This window comes from Eurypyga helias, unplaced genomic scaffold (genome assembly GCF_000690775.1).
Source record: "Eurypyga helias isolate BGI_N326 unplaced genomic scaffold, ASM69077v1 scaffold1498, whole genome shotgun sequence".
Taxonomy (NCBI): Eukaryota; Metazoa; Chordata; class Aves; order Eurypygiformes; family Eurypygidae; genus Eurypyga; species Eurypyga helias.
In genome coordinates, this window is record NW_010267346.1 from 52,839 (window position 1) to 61,922 (window position 9,084).

At 48.7% G+C, this 9,084-nt stretch overlaps 1 protein-coding gene across 1 annotated transcript in view; it reads right to left on the reverse strand.

Annotated features, from left to right (window-relative positions):
• TTC28 (tetratricopeptide repeat domain 28) overlaps positions 1 to 9,084 on the reverse strand; it is a gene marked incomplete at its 5' end in the record, with an annotated part of 66,743 nt that overhangs the window by 44,735 nt on the left and 12,924 nt on the right. The gene's annotated exons all lie outside the window — the stretch shown is intronic.

Genomic DNA, 9,084 nt, shown 5'->3' on the forward strand with positions numbered 1-9,084 from the left:
GCTGGGATCACCTCTTCCTCTGAAGTGTACAGTGTGTATGTAGCTGGTTGAGGGGCAGAACGGCACTGCAAAGATGCAGAGACCACTGAAGAAACAGAGAAAGTGATCTCTGCAGAAAAATGCTCCAGGACCAGCCTGAGCTGTCCCACAGAGCAGCACTTCTCCCATAGGCAGACACACCTCAGGTCACCTCTCATGACAACCGGATCACCTCTTCCTCTGAAGTGTACAGTGTGTATGTAGCTGGTTGAGGGGCAGAACGGCACTGCAAAGATGCAGAGACCACTGAAGAAACAGAGAAAGTGATCTCTGCAGAAAAATGCTCCAGGACCAGCCTGAGCTGTCCCACAGAGCAGCACTTCTCCCATAGGCAGACACACCTCAGGTCACCTCTCATGACAACCTGAACATCTACCCAAGTCCTGCTAACATCAAACGATCCTGTGTATGGCAGCTCTTAAGAAAGCAGACAAATAATGCTGTTCACCTGCAGAGAACATTGCAAAGGACTGCCTGCTGTGTTCCACCCTCCACCCAGTAAGCTCCCATCAGAGCAACGGACTCCTGAGACCCTGCAAGCTGATGCCAAAGCACTGTCAGGGACCAGCAGCAGAATGTGTAACTTGACATATCCAGGCTGCTGGCTGAGCCACCACGAGGACTCTGCAGTCTCCTCTTTCCAGGATACATGGAAATAGCCATCGAATACCTGCAGCTGGAAAACTAGCCAGCACTCAGCTGGGAGAAGGGAGATGCCTCTGCTGCTAACCTTGCAACACCCGCAGGCCAGAGTGCAGCCACCAACACCTTCACACACTCCTGCTTGGCCAATAGAACCACATTCCGAAAAGCGCAGTTCTTACTGTGCAGCATCAGGGTCCTTCCAGCACAACACCGTTTGTTACTGAGCCCCAAACAACCTTGGGACTGCAGCAAAGACACCAGCATTTCAGCAGCTGGAACCTCTGCACTCTGGGGATACCTTAAATAAATACAGCTATTAGAAAACCTGAATTCTAACCACCGAGAAACAGCTGTATTGAACAAGACAAATTATCTGAGAATCAGAATCTGTTGCCCACTGCATCTACCAGGATGCAGGCCTTCCTTCCACCTGGCAGAGCCGAGCAGACGCAGCCAGACAGCAGGGCAAGCAGCCAGGAGCAGGGATGTGTTCCTGCTGCCTAACGCACATCTGCTGCCTCAGCACGGCTGTTCGTGCCAAAGCCCTGACCCCGAGTCCTCCACGGTCCCTGCATGTGCACTTCCTTTGCTACCCAGCTGCTGCTGTGACCCAGTTCCACAAGAGCCATCTTTTCCAAACCTCCATAAAGGAGCCGTCAGACTGCATGGAGATTGGTCTCACCCTTCCCTAGCACTCTAGCTCAGGAAAGATCCAGTCCATCCTTCCACCCGAGATGGTGATGCAGCATCTCAGGACACACGTCCCTGCTTTTCGAAACAGCATAACCCCGTGTTACCAACGAGGAGGCAGCCTCTTCCCATCCTTGGCTGTGCACTCCCAATGCATCCTCAGGCTGGCGTTCCTGTTCATGCAGCGGACACTGAGCTTCCCAATCACCTGTTCAGATCCCCTAACAGGCAAGATCTCTGCACTGAGCGGTGTGATGGGGGGAAGAGCAGCTCGACCACAACACCAGGCTGCAAGGAGGTGGGTGCCTTCAGCTGTTCCAGCGCTGGGAAGAAAGGCATGCTCCCCCTGCGCTCGCTGCCCGAGCTCAGCCTCTGGAGCCACCTTCTATCTTATTGTGCTACTCCCCTCTTGCTGCGACTTGGGTGGCTTAACGCAGCTGGTCCTGGTGCGTCCCGTTTAAAGCACACTTTACCATTCTGGGTGCAACGTCCCTAGGCACAGCACCAAGAGCTCTCCCAAGAGATGGGATTCCGTATCTAAGTGCAAGGTTTGCCACTGAAAGCATCTCACAGGTCACGCCAACCTCCAGTCTGAACACCACGGCGCTGGAGAAAGGCTTCAGTGCAATCCCACTGATAAAGACACCAGACTGACCCTTGGGAATGCGAGATGAGATGTAGCAAGCGAGTTCCTTTCTCACTTTCACTACATATGAGACGTAACTCGGACCACAACCCCACAAGAAGGCTCAGACAGCAAGCAGATGCCTTGCAAGAGCAATGCCACCTCTTCTAACTGTTCTAAGCAGCTGCCTCTTCCACACAAGTGCACAGAAACACACACTGGCATCCAGTTTGGCAGGAAAACAAACAAAGCAGCTGGAGCAGCTAAGGGATGGTGGTGGCTTCCCATCGGTGTGCGGAGTGGCCATGAACCTCGCCAACCCACCCAGCATCAGTTCTGCCACCTTTTCTCTGCGAAGTCATACACCTTCCACCAGAAGCTACACAGCTTAGAGAGCTTTCCCTCACCCTGGGAATTTCCTCTGGAGACTCGCCTCTCCTTGATAAACCTGTATATTCCTGCTTGGATGCCACCTGCACACTGGCTATGCCCCACAGATGCTGAATTTTAATTCCTTTCTCCAAGGCAAATGATTAACCTCTTCCTGGCCACACTATCTAGAAAGCAGATGTAAAAAGAAAGTGGATCAGAAAATCTCTTCTACAGGACAAGAGCTGGCTCAATACCTCCCAACTGGAAGCACGTTCTGCTACTGAAATGGCATCCCTGAAGAAACGAGTCTTTCACGACTTTCAAAAACAGTGGCAGGAGAAATCTTCCTGAAGATTATTTTTACTAAAATTGTATCAGGATTGAAACAGTAACGCTAAGTCAGGAAGATCTATGGGCCAGAGCGAGAGGCAGAGAGCAAAGGTGATAAATTATTTTTGTGATCAGCAGCATTAACAGAGTAGTATTTCCACACTAAGGAACTGTAAATATGCTGTGCTGATTCAAATTAATAGGGAAACCATCTTTTTTGATACAAGAACCTGAGGTGACAGATTAGCTATTAAAACCAATTTATAGGTTATAAGATAGAGAAGTTAGAAGGAAGCTCTCCCTTGGCCAGTGCCATAAATAGCCAAGGATGCTCTCCCTGAGGCATCCTTTCAGGCAGCTTAATTACAATGGAAGAACTGTCAGAACTCGAGATGTCTTAATTTTTTTCACTTAAGTGTTGCAGATGAACTTCATCCAGCACAAGGGACAATGCAGGAGCAGCAGCCGCTGTTAGCAAGCCTTGCAGCATCCCTGCAAGGCCATGGTACCGCTCCATATGATGGCAGGATGGGCAAGCCTTGGGCTCAGGCCCACAGATGGTGAGAGCAGCACTGGGTTTCATGCTGCCAAAGCGTGCTATAATGAACTAGAAGTAAGTCGTTTTTCCTGCCGTAATTACCACAGACCAGAGAAGGGAGCAGCTAGCAGTGACTCTTCAGTGACGTGGAACTGGCTGGGGACAAAGCTACTGAACATGCTGCCACATGGCCCAATGGTTTCTTGGGCATGGGAGGTGTTTTGCCAACCACAAGCACCACAGGTAGTGTGAAAAACAACTACGACCTCCAGAAATAAACAATTTACAGCCTCTGCAGAAGCACAGGCTCAGAAAATCAGGGACCAAAGCCATATTCACTCCAGAAATTACCTCCTTGGGACACCCTGCAGAGTGCTGCCACCTCCACTTCACTGCTACCTCCCACAGCTTCTCCTCCCGTTGGAAAACTCCTCATTGCCAGCCAGACCCAGCCGGCTGCCCAACAGGACAGCAACACTTTGCCAATGGCCCTGGCCCTACCGTGCACGGCAGCCGGCCAAGGGCAGGCAAAAGCAGTGCTCCCAGCCCCTCCTCAGGGCTGTGCCGGCAGGACCAGCTGCCCCAGCACGTGCGGCAGCAGGCAGAGCCGGGAGAAGGCCCTGCTCCATCCCAGTCAGGCTCACCATGACGTCAGGGCGGTTAGGCCCTGGATGGGCTCTTGAGTAACATTTTGGTTGACACCAATGAGGAAACCCTCTTTCAGGTGAGAGCCTCTGAGGGGGCCTGTTTTGGGGCTGCTATAAAACCGACATGAAAATTTTTGCTCTGAATTTTAAGCTATTTTTACACAAATCTTCATGAAGATTAGTATATACGTAGTATTGAGCCATTTGCAACCTTGCTAGGGAACAAAAAAAGGAGCAAAATAAAGACATGCAGACATGTGAAAACTGGTGTCTCCTGGGGCTGCTGAAAAAAACCAAGTGGACATCTATGCATCCAGATTGCTGAATAAGATGAAGAATGGCAAAGAGCCATCTAGAGAGAGACTGAGATGATGTTAATGGGCTATGGCTAGGGAAGAGAGGCATAAACACAAAGCAGCAAGTCTCCAACTTTCCGTGCACAGGAGAAACTTGACATGTGCAGAGGCTGCTCATACTCGGGAAGAAGTTTTTTAGCTCTCTTAGACTGGGAAGTGGATCATAGGAAGTGAAATCTGTGTGGTGGAAATGTTTATTCTCATGGCTGCTAATCCCTTGGTCCAACAGCATTTCCAGGCTCACAGTAAAGACCTAGAAGGAAGGGTACAAGCGTGGCAATCGTTCTCAGGGCACGCAGAAAGGCTTGGCTCACACGTCTGAGCGCCCAGGGCCGGATTATCCAAAGCAGGATGTGGGCAGAGGACAAGGGAAGCAGAAAAGAGAAAAAGTAGGAGACAGAAAGAGCAATGGAAAATGAAGGGTAAAGGGCTGACAAGAAACAGACCAATGTGATTAGAAAGATGGGGCTGTTTCCAGGGGCTTGGCTGTTGCTCTCACCGACAGCTACAGAAAGGCAGGAAGGCTGCCTCTACCCTCTGGCACGGCCTTCAGCAGGTTCCACTGTTAACCGATCCGTGTGCTCCAAGAGAAGCGCTTCTCATCATCCTGCAGTCTGCAGGAGCAGAGCCCGTGGCACTTGGCTTCCCCGGGGCCGGGTGCGTGCAGCAGGATAACCATCAGCCTGCTCCTGGGGGCAATCAGTGCAAAGCCTGCGGAGCTTGACACTAAAGCTGTGTTTAGGAACGACTGGGTGATTACATCTGCTGGGGGACACCAATGACTCACCTCAGGGGGTCAGTAATAGGATTCCAGAGGATAAATTCATCACTGTATACTTAATAAAATCCTTCGCGTAATAGGATCCACTGGAAAGTCTAAGTGGCTGACACACGGGGGAAAGAGGGCAGGGGTATTCCCACAGGCAGAAGAGTCCAAGCTTTCCAGTGCGAGCCCAAGGTGGACACATGTGAAAGATTCCAGCTGTGCTAGCACAAACCCCTGCTTGGTAGCAGGGCGAGGGGAGACTACAGCTTCATGCCAGTGGGGGTTTTGAACCAGCAAACAAAGAAAATCAATGCTTTATGTATCTGACAAAGACAAATTTCATAGCGGGGGTTGCTTACACCTCCAATTATGCGATTTATCACTTTAATAGAAAGCAGATTCTTCTGCCACTGAGCTGAAGCACAGAAGGGAGTTCTCAAAGAGGTTTGTAATTGTGTTCTCTTCCTTGGGAGCAACAGCCAGCTTAGGTTTTAGCTGAATGAGGTAAAGACTATGATCTTAAGCAGATGTGCATCACAGAATGACGACTAATAGGAACCTGCTGACTTAGAGAGATGCATTTCTTAAAATGGTCATTTCCAATTATGTCGCATTTAAGCATTTCTTTAACTGATTGCACAGCCTCCTTAAATGAGGACACTATAATAATTTTATAATGGGCAAGGTGAAAATGCTCTGCCTGGTATCTCACTATGAGGCAGCCTTAATCCCAAACACAGACACCAATTAGGACTGATCAGAGATCGAGCTTTTACAGCCAAGGTGGGGAAATAACTGTCACGGAGTAAGCATTTGTGAAATTCGAAAGCCTGACTGCGGCGTGCTCTTGCATGCTGTTTCTCTACACTTCTCCCTCTGGGCATGGGGTAACAGCAGTGCCCAATCCTACACAGTGCAGTGGAGCTGTATCCAAAAGATCAGCCATGCGTGTTCGGAACATCTGTACTCGGGAGACTCAGTAGCACACTCTTCTGAACCAGCCCACCTCATGCACGCTCCTGCTCTTGAATGCAAGCCAAGGTTCCTCGTTCACCAAGTGTATTTTGGGGTTGGTGAGGGTAAGGCTTTTGAAAATGAGAAAGGAAGCAGCAGGCAATATTGTCCTCCTGTACATTATCTGTATGCAGAAAGAAGGAACGGATTTGCTTTTAGGTAATTATTTCTCATGGGGAAAAAAAAAATACACTGGAATCAATAATGCTGCCACATCCAATTTATTTGTAGAAGGTCTCAGTCTTTTACATCTTAACTATCAAAAAGCAAACCACAAGGAAGCCAAAGCCATGGACCAGAAGCACTAGTATCTGAATGTCTGAAAGGAACTTGTTAACTACTGCTGACTGAAAGGGAATAGCTGGGAATTGCTGACACAATAGAAAAAGGCAAAACATATAGCAGGAAGAAGTAGCTCCAGTCCCCTCTTTATTAACGGATTGAATCCATAGCTCTGCAGGTCTCAAGGACTTGCTGCTCATGACAAAGGCTGCCATGGGTTGTGCTAACAATCCACTCCCAGCCCTCTCTTTCCTTACTTGTTCAGGGAAATGACAAGGCTCTAGAGGACTAACCATTCTTCCTGTTTCATAGCAAAAGAAAGGATTCACTCAAAGTATGTGTTCAGGCAAACCTGAACAGTACCATGGTTCAACTGTCAGGTAATTCAGTCATCTCCCTGAAACCAAAGGCTTCAAAAGGAACGCTGACTTTCAGGTGCTCGTTTGGAGAGCGAAATAACGCCGCTCCAGAGGAATATCCATTTACTTAATCTCCTCCATTACTGTTTAGGAGGCAGGTGTCCAGTTCTGCCTAGAGAACTTGTAAAACCAAACCTGAGTTACTCCCTTAACAGAACTGCAAGTATCTTTGACCCAGTTAGCAGGGTTTTGCTGGAAAGCAGAAGCAGCAACTAGTCCACACCGATACTCATTTCTTAAAACTGCTTGTCACTTGTACTGACAAGGCTGTTCACATTCACTGTGCGAACTGGTGCAAGACTGCTCAGTGTGTGAAGGCTGGATACCCAGAGGAGAGTGTTTATTCTCTGAAGTGGGCTCTGCAGCACTGAATTCTCATTCCACAAAGAAAAAGGAGTCAGAGAAAACACACCAGCCCAGGAACACTACACAGCAGACCTCAGTGTGAAGCCTAAGCACCTGGGGCTCACGTATCTTTATCCCAAGTAGACAAAATTTGGTAGCTTTCTGGGACATAGTCTAAAAGGCTCCTGTGTGAAACCACTTCAGGGAGGATGGCTGACTCGACATTTTTAGTTATGATGTAAAAAAAGAAGCCCTCATTTAAAACCACAAGCTTCCCCGAGGTGGTGACACTGAGGAGTGACTCATGCCCTGGTCAAAGCGAGTGCAGAAGAATAAGCCAGCACGTTACAAACTCGGATCTCACAGACCCCAGAGAAGCTCTCCATACTGGCAAAAGAATCTCTACCTCCTACAGTGGCGTGCTGACCTGTGCCAATCTTAACACCTCTCTTGCTCATAAAGCCAGATGCCACTTCACTGGAAGGTCAGTATGGGAAAGCCTTGGCTGAGGTGGGCCTTCTGAACATCTTCTGAACACCCAACGAGCACTACTCCCCGAGTTGCAGCTCTTACACAAGTTTTCTGCTTCATTTCTTTTACTGCATTCGGCACAGGCCTCAGCAGAGCACTAGGTTTTGCAGATACTGTGAGAGGTAAGTAAAACCAGAAGACTGCATTTCTTCCAGCTAAAATCCATGTGCTGTGGAGGTCAAGTGGGGACATTTAAAGGAGATCCTCAGGAAGTATTACATTTCCCTTTTGAGTTGCAAGTCCAAACAAAACAAAGCATATGGCCTTTTAGTGCATTCCCAAATTTCCTGCACTGGTCCCATTTCCCTTCGCTCTGCTTAATCCTATCACATTTGAACTGGACAAACCTGCATGAATCCAGTCAGGATGACTTTACAGCTGCTAAAGACAGAAAGAGAAAGGCAAAGAAGTTATACTCCCATACAAATCCAGCTACTTGATGCTCGAACACTGTGGTTGTTCACATCACTGAACTCATCCTCTTCGCCATGCACGTAATTCAGTTTAAGATGTAAAGCAGCCCTACTGCCCTGGAAGACCCAGAATCCTCAAACAAACTCATATGGCAAGTGTTTTCTTAGCTGCTGGTACTCAGCCTTCCTTCAAGAAAGCAATCCTTCCCCCAGGGTTTAAGGGAGTTTGCCCTGGATCCCTAAGGAAACAAGGCTACTGTCTGCAGTGAGAAGCTGCAATCAATGAGGCAAAGGATAGCACCACACTTTTTATTGAGGGTTTCAACATACACCTACACCACCGGCCAGATCTGAGTCCCAGCGGTTAATCAGAGGCCCTTCACAGACAAACTTAGCGGTTTGGAGTGTAAGCATACCCAGGAACAATCTGAGCTGGAAAGTGTATGTCTGTAACTTTGAACACCCAACAACAGAGCCAAACAGCTGGGCCAGACAAAGGCTGAACTTCAGTGAACTGAGCAACGCTGCAGAGTGTCCAGGAAGACAGGCTGCAGACTGAGTCAAATCTCTCAAGTTCTCATTAAGCTGAAGTCACACCATCTGCAGAACCCGAGACTTCAAGGGCAACAGGGATAAAAATAAAGCTTCTGTCCTGTTAGGAAATCTGGAAAAGGAATCTGCCCCACTCTCACTGAACCCTGTGCTGGCTGCTTCACGCCCCTTCTTCAGCAGCCTTCCGCACAGGGAGCCACCACACTCGTGCTACCCTGATCTGCTCAGCCAGCTCCTCTAGCAAGGGTTCAGTTCTATACATCACACCACCTTCAAGTTTAGGACAAAGTCGGCAACGATTCCGGAAGACACAGGCCAGGATCTGCAAACGCCTCCTCAAAAAGCTGTGAAAGTACTAGTGTCGGTCTCCTGGTAAAGGAAGCGAACTCTTTGGTCCCACACAGTCCTGAAGATGCCAACACTGTTTTTGGAGTAAATGAGATATGGCTTATAAAACAAAAAACACTCAAGCCATTCAATATTGTAACGATGGGGCACACATACTGGAATGCCCAGTGGA